The sequence below is a fragment of the Corvus hawaiiensis genome, chromosome 10, assembly GCF_020740725.1.
Source record: "Corvus hawaiiensis isolate bCorHaw1 chromosome 10, bCorHaw1.pri.cur, whole genome shotgun sequence".
In the NCBI taxonomy this organism is placed as follows: domain Eukaryota; kingdom Metazoa; phylum Chordata; class Aves; order Passeriformes; family Corvidae; genus Corvus; species Corvus hawaiiensis.
In genome coordinates, this window is record NC_063222.1 from 18,112,611 (window position 1) to 18,131,622 (window position 19,012).

Here is a 19,012-nt window from a genome sequence, read left to right on the forward strand (position 1 = left end):
GGACCAAATACTCCCTGGATGTTGATGGACTTCGCCACGACAGAAGATTTTGTCCCTGAGTTAATTAAGCTAATGCTTTGTAGTGGGTAGCAACAGTATTTAACAAAAAATGAGCAACAACCGTCTGTGCTTCCAGACTGTCTGCTCTGTCTTCCATCCCACGCCTTCCTAAATTCACTGGCTTCGTGTAGGTCTATGATGTTCTGTCTTAGTATCACCCATGCACAGTGAACCATCACTCCTAAGGCCAAGAGATTGACTAGATATGGGGAATTAGGACCTTGTTTGTTGACAGTAGATGTGACTGAAAGCTGTGTTGGGGCTTTTCTCTGAAACACAATAAAAGCATCACCTTCCCTTGATAACTCAAGTTCGTCTCAAAGTGTAGAAAGGCAGACTGCATCCTCCCCACTCTCCCTTCTCTTCCATCCATGTAAAAGAACTCAAAGAGAAAACTTTTGACTTTACATCACTTCATCACCTTCAAAATGAATTTTAAAATCAGCTGTAGAACTAAACCAAGGGGACACCCTTCGCCCTGCAAAAATCATGCCACCCATTGTCCCTTTCTGATAGAAGTGTAACCTACATCTCTGGATGTCTCTCCTCTAAGCCGATTTGTCTTCATTTTTCTGCCTGAAATTCCCCAAATTGCAAACCTCAAATGCCCTGCTAAAATACAGTTCTTTGCTTTGTCCTCATCACCTCCAGTCCTCTAATTAGTCAAATGCAGTGACTGAGGCTGACCAGAGAGATTTGCTCTTTACGAACTCCCAAAGCTGCTTGTTTTTCTTGGCACTGTTCCCCTCTGAAGGTTAAATGAATTTGTATCTTCATTTATGGCGCATGATCTCTAGCCATGAAGCTCTCCTACTTCTTGTGGCCTTCAAAAGAGGGTATAGCGTCAAAATTCAGGTCTCATTAAAGGTCTTTAACCAAACACAGTAAGTGCCATAGGTACTTATAAACTCAGTAGCAGCTCTCCTGGGATGCCCTTCCCATATGGTACTACTTATTATCATCAATTTTACATCATATGGCAAATTATGTGATTTGGGGAATTGGGAGTCCTTTGGAACTCCCTTAATCATTGCTGATCTGCACAACATCTCTCCGAATTTAACTCCTGCAATATTAGCCAGTCCAATAAAGCTCCTCCCTCAACCCCTCCCCGCCCCAAGCAGCAAATTGACTCCGGACCTTCATCACGAAGCTTCAGGAACAACTCTGAGCACTGGGAATCCTGTGCATGGTGCTGATGTGGCCTCTACCACCAGTGAGCAGTGAAGCCCTAAGAAGAGTCAACTGAGCCACCAAGAGACACTGAGAAGTGATGAAGAGGAATGGAAAACACTATCCCCCTCCAGTGACTGCCTTCCTGACCCTAAGCAAACTTGATGCACGTGGACTCCGAGTCCTTGCAGCAAACATCTCCGCAGGATCAGGCTTCTTTGCCTGCACCCATTCTACATAGTTTATGGACACTTCCTAATGCTTTGCTGTAGTCTTTCACAGCAGTTATCAGCTGGAGCAAGTTTAACTCTGCCTCTTCCTCTCAGATTCATAGTTTATTTTGATTGCCTGGATAAGGCAAGGTTTTGTATCTTCATCCCAATTCCCTCAAAGTAAAATAAATAAGTAAATGAAATCAAAGTCACTTCTTCAGTTAAACAGGACTGAGAGCATTCACCTATTTCCTGCTGTGGGACGTCACTAATGTAATCAGAGGAATTAAAGGAGAAAGAAACCTAGTTAGAGCACTGATGAATTATTCCTCAAAGAATATAGTCTGGTAATATTTCATTCTGGCTTTAACAGCTTCAATCAAACTTCCATGGGATCCTCTAGAAGACCTGACTTAAATTCAAAGTGCACCCTGGTTTGAGTAAGGGGTTGGCCCAGATGACCTCCAGAGATCCCTTGAGGAATCAAAATCAATTATTCTGTGACTCAAAAACCCCAGACTGCCAGCTCTGACTTCATCTGCACTCAGAAGGGTTTCACGGAATCACAAATCTGCTGAGTTGGGAAGCACCCGCAGGGATCATCGAGTCCAGCTCCTGGTGCTGCACAGCACCATCCCCAAGAGCCACACCAAGTGCCTCAGAGCATTGTCTAAACTCTTTTTGAGCTCTGCTAGTCTTGGGGCTGTGACTACTTTCCTGAGGAGCCTGTTCCAGTGCCCAACCACCCTCTGGGGGAAGACCCCTTTCCTAATAACCAACGTAAACCTCCCCTGACACAACTTCAGCCCATTGCCTGGGGTCCTGTCACTGTGGGGTCACCACAGAGAAGGGAGCACTGCCTGCCCCTCCTCTTCTCCTCATGAGGAAGCTGTAACTGAGGCCTCCCCTCATTCTTCTCCAGGCTGAACAGACCCTGTGCCCTCAGCTGCTCCTCATTCAGCTTCCCCTCAAGGTCCTTCACCATTCATTGCCCTCCTTTGGATGCTCTCTAATAGTTTCATGTCTTTCTTACACCGCAGTGCCCAAAACTGTCCACAATATTCAAGGTGAGGCCACCCCAGGGCAGAGCAGAGCAGAGGGGACAATCCCCTCCCTTGTCCAGCTGGCGATGCTGTGCCTGAGGCACCCCAGGACAGGATTGTTCCTCCTGGCTGCCAGGGCACTGCTGACTCACATTCAACTTGCCATCAAGCAGGACCCTCAGGTCCCTTTCCACAGCACTGCTCTCCAGCCTCTCATTCCCCAGTCTGTCTGTACATCCAGGATTGCCCCATTCCAGGTGCAGAATCCAGCATTTTTTCTTGTTGAACTTCGTATGGCTGGTGACAGCCCAGTCCTCTAATTTATCAAGGTCTCTGTGCAGGACCTCCTTGCCTTCGAGGGACTCAACAGCTCCTCCCAGTTTGCAGCAATATATTGTATTCCACTTAAGATATGCCAGCAATATCACCTACTGGCAATGCAGCATTATATTCCTTATTCCCTAGTTGCAGTGGTTTGCAAATGAACAGAGCTTGTGCCCATTCTTTTAAGTAAATAACCAATACTTGGAAAATAACTTTTTTTCCTAGCTGCATCCACAGTTCATTTATTTTTCAGAAGATCCATACCAGTTTGGGATGCGACTTTCGTTGTACACATTTAAGTCACTACAAGTTCTACAGTATTTCTGAGACACAGAAGGAAGACAGCAAGTCTGTAGCGGAGACTGCAAAGATGTGACGGTAAAGAAAAGTCTCTCTGGTACAAAGATGCCTGACAAAAGTTAATGTCATCATGAAAACAGTTCATCAGATACCAACCCAATGTCACAATCATTCTTACTTCAAAACCCTGCTTCCGGGACAATTTTGGTATCAACCAAGAACCCACCCTTAGGTTTCACTCTTAGCTCATTTTTCTTCTATCAGCTTCAGTAGTGAAAAAGGTAGAAGGGCAAACTAAACATAAAACTTCTTTTCTTTCCCAATATAATTGCATTAGGAGTTTTGGGATTAGATGCTGGCTATTTGAATTTGGCTGCTGCTGCAAAACACATGCATAAAAGCTGATGAATGAGATCTCCCTTTTACAGCCATGTCACATCCTGGTGTCAGATGACAAACTAGGCTTTAAAATCCCAATAAATTGAACTTGACTTGTCCATGTGAACTGAAACAAAGAGATGGTACTGGCTCCCTGGAGATAGATAGATCTATCTAATCTAATACAACTCTAATGACTGCATTGCAATTTCACCAGAGAGCAAGCTGATTCTTGGCTTCTGTGGCATGAGACAATCCTCAGCTACTCCAAACATAATCATATTGGATAAAACATCAATCCAAGGCCTCAGCTACTTGTGGCCACAACAAACCCCAAGGCAATTGCAATAGAGGAGGTAGACCTGCAGGCTTACTCAAATATAGTTTATGCCTGAACCTAAGGACCTGAGCCAGGAGGTAGCCCTGAGCCAGCCAAATTTCTTCCAATTGTTATAGCCTCTTTCCCTGATAACTTGACCTAAAAGTTTGTGAGGATGTTGCTGCACCACAAAGAAAAGTTTGAGAGGGATGTTTCAGAAATTTCTATATAAAATAAGAGAGGACACATATTAATACAGACAGCAAAACCAGGAATGATGCAGGAAGGTTATTTCGGGAGTCTCAGATCATGAGCTCCCTTACACAAATACTGTTTTCCTGCACACAATTTATTTTCAAGACCTCTCTGCCAAAAAAAGCTGCCTTTATTCCTTCTGTGCCCATATTCTATGTCTTGCCTATAGCACAGCTCAGTACTTGGCTTCCTGCTTCAGCAAGGGACTGCCAAGCAACACAGAGCTTATCCATCAAATAAAATTATTAAGGGACTGGACTTCTCAACTGATGGAGATGTACTGAAATCAGGCATATCAAGAGTCTCACTTAAGCAAAAAGAAAACAGGACAACAAGACATAGCAAGGTTAAGGCTGTTGGAACAAACTCAGGTATTTTGGATGCTGATGCAGGCAGTAAACGAGGAGGAACTGTGCAGAACTAACATTCAGCCCAGCTGTGAGATATCAACAAGACCCCAGTGGGACCAAATGGGACTGTGGCAGCATATTGACACACAGATAATTGTATTAGCTTTGCAGAGCGCTGTGTGTGTGGCTCGGCCTGGGGAGAAACAGCAGGGATCTGAGCTCAGTGGGAAGCTGATGGAGTGAATAAGGAAACAGTGCTGAGCCTGAGGTCCTCCCCAGCAAAGCTGGCATGGGTGTAGGTGGGTTTTGTATTTACAATGGGGTTCCCTGCACTTCACTCCTCTTCTAAAATAGCTGTGGTTGCAGGAGAGTCGGATGCTGCCCTCCCTTGAAGAAAATATATCTGCTACTGGCTATCGAACCCCAAGCCATCAAGAGGATTTCTGTGAATGGAAAAGGAGCTGCAGCCCAGAACACAGGCACAGCACAGGCCCCATTCAGGAAGGAAGCGTGTGGGGGTCTATGACCACTATAACCTTCTTTTGACACCTCATGGAGCTGGCAGTAGAATCCAGACTTTGATCCTGTAGCCCCTAAAAATCAAGCAATTAAATCAATTAATGGGCAGGAACTGTGTCCAGGACCAAAATCTTTAGTTCCTCATTCTCTTCCTCCCATCTGATCCACTTTTCCTCCCTCAGATCCCAAGCCATTCTGGAAGTCACAGCTTCAAGTATGACAAATCCCTGGATGACTTTTCCTTCCTGAGTACTGCACCAACCTGTGCCTTGGTTTTGGTAGCTCAGCCCATAGCACTTTGCAAATAATCAGGGGAAATAGTCTTTTTCCTATGGAAAATCCTTTACCTTAAAACCCAGAAGAGTAATTGCTACCAGATGACTGGAAATTGATGCTGCAGAGAGATTGCTAATGGAAGCAAGATATTTGAGTGTATGAAAACTGTAAGAAAGGAAGTACACAAACTCCTTTGAATAAACAGTCAGGAAAAAGACTACTTTTCTCTGAGTTTCACGACAACAGGTGACTTGATATCATCAACACATGAGCACCCCAATGTCTTCTTGTCTCCCTTTTGCAACACAAAGCAAAAATAACGATTTAAATTGCTTCCTCCTTAAAAAAGCTGAAAACCTGCAGTACTGTCAGGAAAGACAGAGGATCTCTGCAGGCTACCAAGTCCTGATTGTAGCAGGAGACTGAACTACCACCAATGCTAGGTAAGGCTTGCTGTGGCTTTGTCCTGGAAAACCTCCAAAATGAAGAATCCCTTGCTACCTGGTGACTTGTACCAGTCTTACACTACTTTCCCAATGAAAATACTTTTCCAACTCTCCAGCTGAATCTCCCATCCATTATGCATGTTCACAACACTTTGTTTTGCCATCTGGACAGAAGCATTTGGCTCTGACATGTTCAGAAGGCCCCTGGCAGTAGTCACAAGCTGCCACGGGACCACTCCTTTGCCTCCTTTCCATCAGAGACAGAAGCCAAAGCTGTCTCAGCCTCATCTTGTAGGCCATGGGCTCTCAGCCCCTGACTGACCCTCCTCTGGACTCTCTCCACCTTTTCAATGTCCCATTTCAGCTGGTGGACTCAAGACTGGACAACAGCCTCAGCACTAAGGAGGAAAGATGAGCAGTAACTCATCTCAGTCTACAGTCCAGGCATCTCCTGAAGCAGCCCCATATCCAGCTTGCTTTATTGACAATCACAGCACACACTGGACTCATATTTAACTGGGTGTTCAGTGTCTGCTCCATGTCATTTTGTCAAGAAATAAAGAATAATAAAAGGCACATTTTGAGATGGTGACTAAGCTGGAGGAGGTCCACAATGCCTCAGCTACATGGATAGGAGGGGAGGTCACAAGGTGGTGTTAGCTACCCCTATGCTATTTGCAATAAACATGACATAGAGCTCATTAAGAAGACACCTGTTCAAAGGGGGGGGGGGGGGGCGTTCCTGGAAGCACAGGAAAACAGATGAAGAAGAATATGAAAAGCAAAGGCAAAGCTGATCATGACCCTCTGGAGTCATGAAGATAAAGCTCTGGTTTAGTATCCACATAGGGCATTAGTTCTGCTCTGAATAGAAACTTGTGACAGAAGACAAGTGCTTGAAATTTGATTTTCAATTCTACTTTGAAACTCATAAAAGCACCAAGCACCAGCCCAAGAAACTGCTGCTCTTCCCTTTTAACTCAGTGTCCGTTCATTCAAGAACAGTGATACACAAAGCTCTGGGAGATAATTCCCCAGCTGGTGCAAACCACAGTACCAGCAGTGAAGTTAACCCAGCCAGGCACCCACACTGGCCTTGCAAGTTTGCTAAACAAGTTCATCCTATTAAAAAGCTGACTCCAGTTGCTCCACCACTATCACATTGCTGTCTTCTGTTTTTGACCACCCAAATTAATCATTTGTTCCCCTTTCCAGAAATCAGTAGGAAGTTCTGTTGTGACAAAAGTGTTTTCATACTAGACTGGCCACATCAGTTCCCTAGATGTGAAACAGCTCAAATCTGACAGTCTCCAGGAAAACATTCCAATGCTCTTTTACCTTCACTGCACTTTCTCAGAAAAGACTGGCAGGGGGTGATGGAAGAGAAGAAATGAATCATGAGCAGAGGGTACTTTTAGAGGGAAGGAAGAACCAAACTTTTAATATATCCAGAGATATTTATATGCTGCTGCATTTTATCCACTGCTGGCAACCACTTGTTTTTGAGCTGTGCTATGGCAGGCAGCTGGGTCCTGCAGCTGGTAAGTGCACACACAGCTCCATTTATCAAATGCCCTTCAATAGTTGCTACCACTATCTCACAGGTCTGAGGCAAAGCATGTTCCCACACACAACCAAGCATCTGAAAGGCATTTCAGCATGCCTCTGCTGTGTAATGCACATATTTCAAAGTAACACAGCTGCCAACACCTTAATCATTCCTTGGGGACCTTCAACACATCAGCCCTTAAGTGCTTCATTACCTCCAGCGGCTCCTGCAGAACTCACATCCCAGGTGAGCTGCACACAGCTCTCTGTCAGCTACAGAGAGCAGGATTTGAGCTGCTGGAGAGCAGGATCTGTGCAAATCAGGTCTAACAGCCTATCTTCCACCACTCTTTGTTTCTGCAAGTTTGGCCTCATTTGCTGCAAAGTATCTAGGACAAAAGGCAAGGCAGCATCAAGAAACCACATTTGAGACTAAAATCACTGCATGTTTCTTTTCATGAGATCCTGTGGGAGAGAAGATGCTTGCTCCTCTGCATGGACACTCTAATGGGCTATGGAGATCAGTCAAATAACCTTCACTGAGGCACCCGAGTTGTGTGTACCTCCCCAAAGCTTTCTTGTTTTTAAGTTAGAAACTGCTGCCTCAAGTCACAAAAAATAGTGTTTTGAAATTATATTGATATGTTCTTGGCACAGAAGAAAAATCAACTGCAAATGCAACCAATACAGAAACTTGAGCTGCCCGTTGTTTCTGCAGGGCTTAAAACACTAAGGGGAAAACCTAAGCAACAAATTTCATTGATCCATGGAAAGATGCCATCTGTTACAACTGGTACACAGATACCTATTTTGAAATTAGATTGGGCACATGAAAGCATAACCTATGCTCTAAAGCTTCTAGATTGCTCCATCAGTTCCTTGAGATGACACTGCTGGAGATATCATCCCAAGGAATCACTTCCAAGCCAAGTCCCTTTTTAAAACAAGCTACCCCACGGCCATTTTATGTGAAGCACCTCCGCTAGGGAACAGCTTCACCTGCTCTCTTCATGTCAGCCCCACTGTCCCTCCTCTGCAGCTCCCACACCATCCAGAGCCCTTCCAACTGAAGTTATGATCTAATGGCTCAAAATACAGTAGGAAGGTTGATTAATCATGCAATGAATACAAACTTACACACATAACTATGCATGGACACATGCACATCCCTGAATTTTTGATTCCCCATCATTAGCTCAGGAAACTGGTAGAGGGAAAGAATAAGGAGAGAAACCAACAGTTGCTCACATGGATCAACACTTCCAGGCTCTCTCTTTTGCAGCTCATCTCACTCATACTTGTGGTTTCAACATGTGATTCACATTAGGCCCCTCTGCTCGCCATTTGATGGTTCTGCTAAACAGATGTGAATTTATTTAGTCACAAAGCCTGCTCTTTACACTGCCTCTTTGTAGAACAGATGGGGTTTTTTTCCCTGTTCAACAGCGTTCAGATAACGATCATACCCAGTGCACAGGTTTGCTTGGCAATTTCACAGGAAAAGGAACAACACATGAACATTCTCACAGGACATCTTTCCAGCAGCCTGGACACACCACAAGAGGCAATGGCCCTGATGGAAAATGCCGAACTGCAACACCAGGAACGCCCAGACAAGACCAAAATCCTCAGGGATCCCCAAGATCAGCCCCAAAGCTTCAGGCAAATGAGTGATGCACACTGCACCTGGCAGGGTCCAGAAAACACAGCTCTGCCACACACCCACCACAAAGCTCTTCTGTGAAAGCTTGAGTGGAGAGTGAGCTGAACGAAGGGTAAGCTCCTGCAACATTCATGGGGACATGGAAACATGGCATCTCCTGGGACTCTTCAGCATGGTGAAATAGCCTGGAAAAGCTATCCGCTCCCTGTGTGGGCATTCTTCTTTCTGCACTGAGAGTGCCTTTGGCACTGGATGAAGCAGAACTGCACAAAGGCCCTCTCAGAGCAGAATAAGACTGCCCACATGAGAAGTACGCTCAGAACAGCTATTGCACTTTAAATTCACACCCTGGCTTTGTTTTGCAATGGTTTCCCTGTGCAGAAGGGCCCCGGGCTTCAGATTCAATTTCTCCTCATATCATCAATAGCTGAGCACTGCTCCCATCTGAGGGTAAGATGTGGCCTGTACAAGAGGCCAAAGTACAATCTTGGAGGAGAGGGATGAGCTTCCTTTTTACTTTGCACTATCCTGTATACGGATGCACCTCTATTGCTTCAGGAACTGAACACTGATGACTTCACCCTAGCAAATGGCCCTGCTATGTGGGCAAATCACCTCTGCTCTACCACAGAAACCAAGGATGTGTATACATGGCACACATGAATTCCATGCCCACGCTTATGCAAACATCTAATCCCTTTCCAAAAGCTGCAGTCCTGTCCCTTAGACACAGCTTTTCTCTCCACGCACTGCCCACCTGTTACAAAGATGACCTCAGTTTCTACCAGAATATACTTAGGACTCAGCATTACAAAAAGATAATTTTTATATATATACATATATATGTATACACACACATGCATTTTAAATGTGTTTATATTAAAATTTGGTTATCTGGAGAATGAAACTCCAAGTTTCAGAAGAAAAGTAAAAGTGGAATTCTCTGCCTGAAAGGCAACCGGGACACAGCCATTAACACCCTCCCTGGGGGCCCTAAAGCTGAACAAGAGCAGAAAAATGTGTGGCTTTCTTTTGGGGGGGTGTGCATACAATTAAGCAGTATTAAAAAGCTAGTAGGTATTAGGCAGCAAAATATTTTCAATAATAGAAGACTGGGACTGAAAAGGACAGCTGAGTCCTTGCAGGGCAACAAGCACTTCCAGCTACAAAGCACTTTATGTCTTCTGAGAGTTTTTCCTTTCTTTTTTTCTTGGCAAGCTCTGAGCCACCACGGTGTAATTTTCATTCCTATTAATGACTGTGCCATCCAAACACCCTGTGTATGGACCATACACCAGCACTTCATTCTTTTGTACATCTTAAGGAGAAGCGACAAAGCAAAACACTGTGAAAGAGACTTCCATAAGCATAAAGCCAATTTATGTGTCCAATTCCCAGAGGCTGGTTGCTTAACCTTCAGTATGAGCCTTCAATAACTTAGAGCAGTCAAACAAAGTGCTTTCTTTCGTCCATGTGAGAGAAATGAAATTCCCTCCTGCTTTGTCCCACATGCTCTGCAGACCCGGTGGGGCTGGTGCTCCTGCTGGGGCAGCACCAGTAACAAGACAGAATGTGGCATCAGGAACAGGGTTCCCCTAACATCCTTTCAGAAGTGTGGAAAACCTTCCCAGGCATCACTCTCCATCTGCATCCCACCTTCCCTGTCACCTCCACCAAGGCACTGGGAACAACATTTAGCCCCTCCTTTACAACATTTTGAGCTCGAAGACAAGGTGTGCCCTGTAAGAGCTGTCCCACCACAAAGGGCACAGAGCCAAAAGCGTCCAAAATTCTAAGTACAGATATAGCGATCTCAGTGGAGGGTTAAAACTGAGGGGGAGCAGAGCTGCCAAAGGCTCATGATGGATAGCAGCGAGCTGTTCAGAAGAAAATTAAGAAAACATTTTGAATCCCCTCCTAAAAGGGAACAAATAGGTCCAACACTTCAACAGAACGGGATTTTTTGCATCTCTGAACGATAGCGCTTCGCTTTTATGGCCTGCGGCTGCTTGGGAAATTCAAAACTATTTCTCTGAAGAATTCACTTGGACAAGCTTTATGGCTTTGATCAGTTAACTATTTTTTAATGCTAATCCACCCCAGTGATATTTGTCCTCCTTTTCCCCATGTGCACAGAAGCGCAGACACAGACAAATACTACACAAAAGCAAACATTAGCCAGATGAACAGTCAGGAACAATGACATCCAAAGCCCATAACCAAACACCAACTCCATTCTGTTTTACTCCTTTCTATTCTAGCAGTTCAAGATCCTTTGGCCCAGTATGACCCGCTCATGGAAATTTAGGAATCAAATTTCAGAGCCCAGCAGGTATAATGCTCACACAGTGATTTGGCCACAACTACTCTCACTCAAAAAATTTAAATAATTTCCCTTAAAAGTTGGAATAAAACACATGGTTGAAAGGCCTTATTAGAAACATAACATGAAACCCAGCAAGTAGCCCAAGTGCTGCCCCATCCTCCACATTAACAAATAAAGGTGCAGAAGAAGTGATTTGCTCACGTTTACAAAGGAAAGATTAAAATGAGCCAAGAGCAGGACTGCAATTACCAGACACCCATCACCTCACTGGAATTGCTCCAGGCTCCCCCACAATCTCTGGTGTAGAACCTGAGCACCAGGCTAAGCAAAACTCCATTTACAACCTCAGCATACAAATTTGTCTTCTTGTTTAGGGCACCAAAGTCTAACTGTGCACCAGAACACGCTGGCTATCTAAGCCAGTATTCAATTATCTGTCGTATTAGTTGCACCATTGTGACATCCCATGACATATACAGAAAAAAAATGACACTACGCCAAAAAACCCCCTGAGTTAAGGACAGTCCCTCCTCTGCAGCACCTTCGGTATTCAGGCTGCTATCTGAACTTTGTTCACTGTCCTTGAGTAACAGATTCAGGCAGTATTTCCTGTGGCAGAGAATTACACAGGCTGATTATTCTCTGTGGAAAAGTGAAGAAATCCTGGAAGCAATTTTCTGTCTCAATTGTTCCCAGAGCGCAGGAACAATCTCTTAGACCTCTTCCTATTTTGTCCTCAATGCCATCCAGGCTCAGTGGGCAGAATCCATCACAATGATGCCTCGGGTCTGGGTCCTGCACACACTCACCCAGGTGAAGGGTTACACAGGAGCAGCCCAACAGGCTTCAACCAGCATCAGCCTTGAACTTGGCCACAAAGATTTTAGAGGACAAAGAATGAGATAGGTGAGAAATTCAAAGTACCTGGGAAATGTTCAGTCCTAGGTAGGACCAGGCTCATCTCAACAGCATAACACAAGTGAAGTGTTTCTGATGCACACTTTTTAACCTAACTCTTTCAAAATTCACTCTCAGGCACATGATGTGATTCTTGGGGTGTCCTGTGCAGGGCCAGGACTTAGGCCCAATGATCCTGATCCACCCTTCCAACTCAGCATATTCTATGATTCTATGATACTTAAAAAAAATCAAAGATGATCAGCTGTACTCGAGAATTGCGCATCACAGGCAAAGCTCCTAAGAAAAAAAATCATTTTTCTCAAACTAAAAATTTAATTATCACAGGGGGAAAAAAATTAAAAAGGACAGAAATTTTATGTGGGGATAAACCATCACACTTCTACAACAAAAATCTAAGAGCTGATGGCTTTCTACCCGAAACCATTCCCGTGCAAAACCACTACAAGACTGACCCACAAAGAGGGGGAAAGAACTGAGTACCACATACCAACCTTCACCCCACTTTGCATATGCTGCAGCAGCAGCAGCAACTCCAAATATGAATTTTTCAACATTTTGGCAACAAGTACTATTCACCCAGGTACACGCCCCACACTCAGAATTATTCAATCAGAACCTTATTTTCCACCCAAATTAATTTCAATATAAAATATTCAATTCAGTCTAATCAGTGGGGCTTAAACATCAGTCAAAATATTTTCTTGAATCGACTCCATCAGTGCCAGAGCAGGAGAACAACCTCTTTAAATAATCTGCCTCCAAAGGCAGGTACTGACTTTTCAGTTGTGTTATTTTTTAACAGAACTAACAGTAAAAATATTGTTACTTTTCAGCCGACACTGCTGGGGAAGGATGGAAAGGGAGTGAAGGCCTGCTGCAGAATCGCACGGCCAATCTTAGTATCACTTCATTTTCAAATGAGGAATTTGGTAGTAAACAACCTTTTCCTTGTACACAAACATTTTTAATTTCATGCCCTGCTAATCATACATCTGTTAGAGCTCCTTTTCCATCCATTGCACTAACGATAATAAAAGAAAAATCATCACACTAACAACGTGGTTTGTTTAAAATGAAAATTGAGTAATAATCAATGTTCTTCTGTGGGATGAGAAACGCAGCAGCACTGGCCCAATGGAGGTGACAAAGACATGGTTTGAAAAGTGATGCCTTCACACACACCTCACCAGCAGCCCTTGCTGCTGGCAGGCCCTCTGCACCCCAGTGTTTGTGTAAGAGCCCTTTTGGGACCGGTTCACACGACAGCTTCTCTCAGGCTTCCTGGTAGTCCACACCAGGCACCACCACCAGCAAAGTCTCTCCTGCTGTCGTCGCCTCGCTCACCAGCACCTCCTTCCCCTGCTTTCTTTCCCTGTTTTTTCCTCGCCTCCTCTATCAGCAGGATATTAATGTGACAAATGCTAAGCACTGCCCTCATCTTCCCAGATCTCCTTCCAGCAGTGAGACCCAGTGGGCCTCAGCGTGACTTCAGATGTGTGCAGCGCCTTTACCTGGGCCTTCCACACACCAGAGCTGCTCAAAAGTGCACTTAAATATGTGACCACACCCCTGAAAAACAAGTTCTTATCATGTCTTCAGTAGCATTAGTGAAAGTGTTGAGGTTGTTATTTAATAGACAAGCCCAGATGAAATTCCAAGTTAATCAGGCCTCCAGAAACACCCACAATCAAGACCATCTGATTTGGTCTTAGAAATAAATTTTTTATGATAAGACACCAGAATGAGTTGCCCAGAGAAACTGTGGATGCACCATTACTGGGAGTGTTCAAAACCAGGTTGGACTGGGCTTGGAACAACTTGATCTAGTGGAAGGTGTCCCTGCCCATGGCAGGGGAATTCAAACTAAAGGGTCTTCAAAGTTCCCTTCCACCCTAAACCTTTCTAAGACTTTTTGATTCTAAGATTTACCGTCTTGCACTGCCCACACTCCTCTTTTCTAGACTGCTGACACACAGCTTTTGCCTTTTTAGACTCCTCGTATTCCCATAGCTGTGCTGGGCCAACTCCAACTCAGAAATATTGCACTTGTAAGACCTACGCAATGGTAACTGAGAGTTTTAACAAGCAATAAGAATTCATCTGAAGCCTCAGGCGATGTGGCACAAAGACATTCTGGGCAGAGGTACGCGACTCTGCTACACCTGGGACTCCTCTCTGGCCTCCAATCCTCACATTAGCATGCTGAACCCTCTGCTCCTTCCAGAGGCTGTTTTCTAAAGCACGATTATCTACATAAGCTCTCCCTTGTCTTTGCCAGAAGTGCAGTTGTTTGACTAATCGGCTTTAAGGAGACTTGTGAGTTAACTAATATCAATTAATTACTCCCATTTTGCAGATAAGCAAACAAAAGAATAAAAAATCCTAAGTATTTTGGTCTAAATTAATGGAAGGGAAATCAGGGCCCAAACCCACTCCTTGACCTGGGTCCAGAGTATTCAAAGGCTTTCTTTGGGAGAGGACCTTTGCATCCCCAGCCCCCTGCCTCCTCCTCAAGTAGCAACACCAGCCCTGCCCTGCACAACCAGCCCTTCAGCTCATTGAGGATGCACAGGCAGCCTCGAGTTCTTTATTTCACTTGTGCCTTCATGCTAAAGCTACAGGGATTAGAAATGCTACTGTACAAGACAGCTTTTTATTACTCAAGAGACAATTTTAGCCCAGCTGCCCCAAATGCAGTTACCCCAGAGGCATCAGCACTGCTCGACTACGCTCACAAGGGAGACATGATCCAAACCAGACTGTACCTAAGAGTAGGTGACCATGACCAGCAAGAACACAGACACCGACACCTCCCTTCTGTCCATAAACAAAAGCATTCAGCTCTGGATTCTTCTGACCTCTAATCAGAGTGCATTTAGTCAAACTACCTTGCCAGAATTAACAGGGAAAAGGGAGGGGAAAAGAATAAAAAAAGACTTAGTTGAGCACAAGTACTCTTAGACACATTTGATGTAATAGTCATATGATTAACAAACTGTCATATCAAAGTTTTCTGCAAAGTAGGAACACTCTGACAGTTCATATTTTAAAAACTGACATTTTGATTCATTACTGTAAATAGCACTCTGTATTAAATATTGTGACAAGGCATACAGTGTATTTTTTGAGCTCTATAACATTTAGGAAGTACTGGATTTTTTTAGCTTTTTTTTTTAAGCACATATAGTATCAAAAGCAGTTAAAGCAGAACTCCAAGAAAGCTTCTAGAGGAGAGAATCATGATTTCTGAAATAACCTACTTCTCTGCCGTCATCTCAAGCACTGTTGGGAACTTAGGCCCACAAGGATCTTAATGTACTGTTTGCATAATAAAATAGGGAATTGTCTCTCAGAACAAAAGAGCTATAAGGAAAGTGGCTACTTTGAATAATGCAAAATTACTCACCAGCAAATCATCCTCAAGCTGGAATAAGAGGAAGAGCTCTAAAAGGTGCCGAATTACCACTCAGAATATCTGAGTGCAGGTTCAAAACCAAGATAAACAATGCAACCTCCAAATGACTGCCCAAGTGTGCATCTTGCTTATCCCCTCAGTCTTTAGCCATGTGTTTTCACCCCCTTCTGCAGCCCAGTGTGGCTGTGCCCATCCCAGCCAGAAGCAGCAGTCCCTCACTACCAGGGTGGGCAGCAAGGGCTGCCCCATCGGAGCTACCAAGGACTTCGTGGACAGGGGTCCACAGCAGGGCAGCTCACACTGTAGGGATGCTATGAGCCACTAGAACCCACCAGCCAAGACAACTTAATCCCCTTATAGCTCCCTGCCAAGTTCCTCCCTGCTTATGTATCCCTTTCCCTGGATGTCCAGTATCAGGGCAAACAGTACTGGGACCAGAAACAATACTGCCAGTGTTCTGCATTTCCTGAAAAGCAAACCACTTGATGGAGAAATTAAAAAATAATAGCCCAAGCTAACACAAAGATCTTGCTAGAGCAGCAGAGGAAAACCAGAGGCTGCCTAGCTGTTTACAAGAAGCTCAGGTGTTAGGAGAACTGCAGTCCAGTGCTTTGGAAAGAAAAATGGTTACCATTATCATTGCTTGCACCCAGCTGCAAGTGGAGCTCTGGGCTCAGTCTACTGACAGACTGGATACACTGCCATAAACACGAGCCCGGAGCCTACCCCGGGATATGATGAGGCTGTCACGCACCCCGACGATGGATCACAGCACTGTTTCAACAGAGGCTTGATCTAGCACAGCCTGCCTTTCCCCAGGAGCAGCTACACACCACTCATGTGCTGGAAATCTTGTGGATATGTCTGCATGCCAGCAAGTGTGGTAGTAGTAGTGGTCTAGCCAGACATCCAAAACATATTGGCACCACTATAATTTGTCCATTCACCAATATGTTTTCCTAAAAACGCCCATATGCTTTTCCTGCAGTTCCCATATGCTTTTGCAAGGAGAAACAAAAACATTTTGTTAGTCGTGAGCGATTGATCGCCACATATTTCACAGAAGTCAAGTAGAAAAACAAAAACAACAACAAGAAAAAGCAGTCAGATGCTTCCCCCTCCTCCTCCTCCTCTCTGTTCACGGAGGGAACTGTGAAGAGCAGGAAAAAATTCAGCCCACAGCAAAATACACACACCGCTCATTTTTTTTTGCACTGCAAGATATTCTAGGAATTACAGGAGGAATCTTCATTAAAAACAAACTATCAAGGATCTGGCAGCCAGTGGCATTCCAGACAGTAATTCAGCATCGGGTGCTCAGCTCAGTGCTCAGCGCTCACTCGGGTCCTTGCCCCGGGCAGCGCAGCCCACAGGAATCCACGCTCCTGGAGACTCACTTTAAACAAGCCAGGGGGTGGGAGGACAGGGTGGTAAAGAGGTTACAGCCCTTCCAATTCACAGGGGGGCTCATTTGAGCTCAAGTCTATCTCTCTGTGCAGGTATAAAGCCCCTCTCACACGCAGGGCTTCCCAGGGAGGTGCTGCCTTGCCGACGAGAAATCCAAAGCAGCGGGTGGGCGAGGGGAGCGGGCAGGCTCAGTTCAACTGGGAGCAGGCACGTGGGTGTACAAGTATGTGTGTGTCAAGGCTGGAGCATGTGGGAACCGTAGCCGTTTAGTTAAAGACTCATTAAGAAGCAGCAGACCCAGGGCCAACGTTCAAAGAGGAGCAATGCAAAACATTTCTCTGGAGAAAGATTAGCGTGTGTTCTTCTTTACACAAATAAAATTAAAGAGAGAATCATAATATAGACAAATCAATTAACTTCTGAAAAGCCAAGGGCACTGCATGCAAGAGCAGATGAGAGGGGAAAAGCTTTGTTACAGGGCCACCAAAGCAGTGCATAGGCTTTGTTCCCTGGAAAAGAAATTCAGCTATTGCTGCATGAAGTTGTGATGTTAGTCCCAGCTGCATCACGCTCACTGTTATAGAGACACAGCTGCTTCCTTCCCAACATGGCCATACACATACCTATATATATATATATATATTATGCACCAAAGGTTGGGGATCATCTTTGTGGAAACTATGGAAAATACCCGAGGGCAGAGGTCAAAAGACCACAGGAGTGCTTGACTCAGTTCCAGCCTAAAAGAAAGCATTTGAGGCTGACATTCTATTAGAGGATACTCAGAACAGCATGCACCCTTCTATCACAATAAAACTTTCTGTGACGCTGTCCCATGTTCTACAGTTCTCCCACAAATTTAAGCAGGAATGCTCTTTACAAAGTTAGTGTTTTCTTGCAATGATCTAATCTCACACCAAACCTAATGAGAGACCAGATGCAACAGGTCAAGAGCTCAATTTTTCACAGAAATGAAGCTGAAAACTCAGTCAAGAGAAGAGAAATCAATCTCTTGCACAGGACACAGAGTAAAAAACCAATTTGTCAGACACAGTTTGCTTGGCAAGATACATTTTATGATATGTTTCTGTCTTGAGAGGAGCTGTAAGCACCTGAAAATCTGACCTCAGCACTCACAAACGCATTGATGTTGTTGCTCAAGCGCTGACTGGAAAGCAAAACTAATACTGTCTCATTTAGTTAACAAAAGGGCATATTTAGTTAATGTAACTATGGGCTTCTTCCTAGATTTCATATTTATAGCAACCCACTGGGATGGTTTATTAAACTTAGCCAGGAAAGATACCACAGAAAGAGTGAGACTAACAGAAGAGCTGCCATTAATCTTCCATAGCCCAGCAACTGGGAAGATCAGGCCTTGAACCAGATTCTACGTTCTTCCTATTAATCTCCTGTCCTCTACTTATTAATCCCTGGTCTGTCTTTGTCTGTCAACATTTATTAATGGCCCCAACTGTTTGCAGTAAATAGGATACTGAAATCTCATCTCCCGCTAGACGTAATTTACACACACACAAAAAAAAAAAACCACCACAAAAATTAGACCCAAGAAGAGGGTAAAGGAACAAAGGAGGGATGTACATTGCGTATCAAAAGAGAAGAATGAAAGTGCAATCAAATTCAGTGACACAAGAGAGTGAAGATTCACTGTTCCTGATTTTGCCCTGCCACACAGACATCTCATGGTCCTAAAGTCAGGTATCATCACAGTGAATAAACAATCTCCACTGGTCAAAACCACCAGGGTAGTGGTTCTTTCATTATCCACTTCTCAGCAGGGCTGCACACCATGCTTTCTTCCCCCAGCTGCCACAACTTTGCAGCACCTCCAGCACCCTTCTTTCTCCTGAGGTGGCACAACTGAGAGAGCCTTGAGGACAGACCCACTGCCTTGACACTGGTCCTGTTCTGCAATCTTACCCTTCCTGCAATCAAACCATTATATCATGGGATGAGCACAAAGCACAGTTTATGTCCTACACATAATCTAGCAAGGGACTCCTACAATACTTTGGGGTGGTTCATCATGGTGATCCTTAAGTCACAGCTAAGTATC

General features: G+C 44.5%; 1 protein-coding gene across 6 annotated transcripts in view; it reads right to left on the reverse strand.

The window, feature by feature from the left end:
* LOC125330721 (LIM domain containing preferred translocation partner in lipoma) overlaps positions 1-19,012 on the reverse strand; it is a 333,960-nt gene that overhangs the window by 221,371 nt on the left and 93,577 nt on the right. The window lies entirely within an intron of this gene.